Below are 565 nucleotides of genomic sequence, written 5' to 3' on the forward strand. Positions count from 1 at the left end.
ATATCTAAATGTATTTTTTGTTCCTGTTTTGTACAAGAAATTAACAATAGAATTGCAATTTCTTTAAGATAATGCTGCTTGCTTTAAAAAGTACGCAAGCAAAAAAATATAATCACCAAGATCTACTGTATGATATAGATGCGCTACAGGCAATACATATGAAGTCCATTGGCACCTCGTTATATATATACATATAATTCTACTGAACGTGTGTAATAAGTACATGTCACTGGAATGAATTTTTGTTTGGGTGGCGCCCTGGATGGTTTAGATTCACAAATCAGCCCGGCAGATGGCGCTGCAGTCGGAAAATATGCAGGACAACGTCTGTCGGTATTATATATATATTCCAAGATCTACCTCCTTACTCTTGATGGAATACTTAAATTACAGATATTTAGTACCTTTCCAAATAAGGGGTTGCCTGCTCGAGAGCTATTATTTATTAGATGGCGTTTAAAAAAGCATTTTATTTTCTTTGAAGGCCAGTTTATTCTCTAATGATGTTTTTGTGTGGAATGTTTTTATCTCATTGCAAAGGTGTTCTTGTTTATAAATAGAAAAA

The sequence above is a fragment of the Pieris napi genome, chromosome 16, assembly GCF_905475465.1.
Source record: "Pieris napi chromosome 16, ilPieNapi1.2, whole genome shotgun sequence".
NCBI lineage: Eukaryota > Metazoa > Arthropoda > Insecta > Lepidoptera > Pieridae > Pieris > Pieris napi.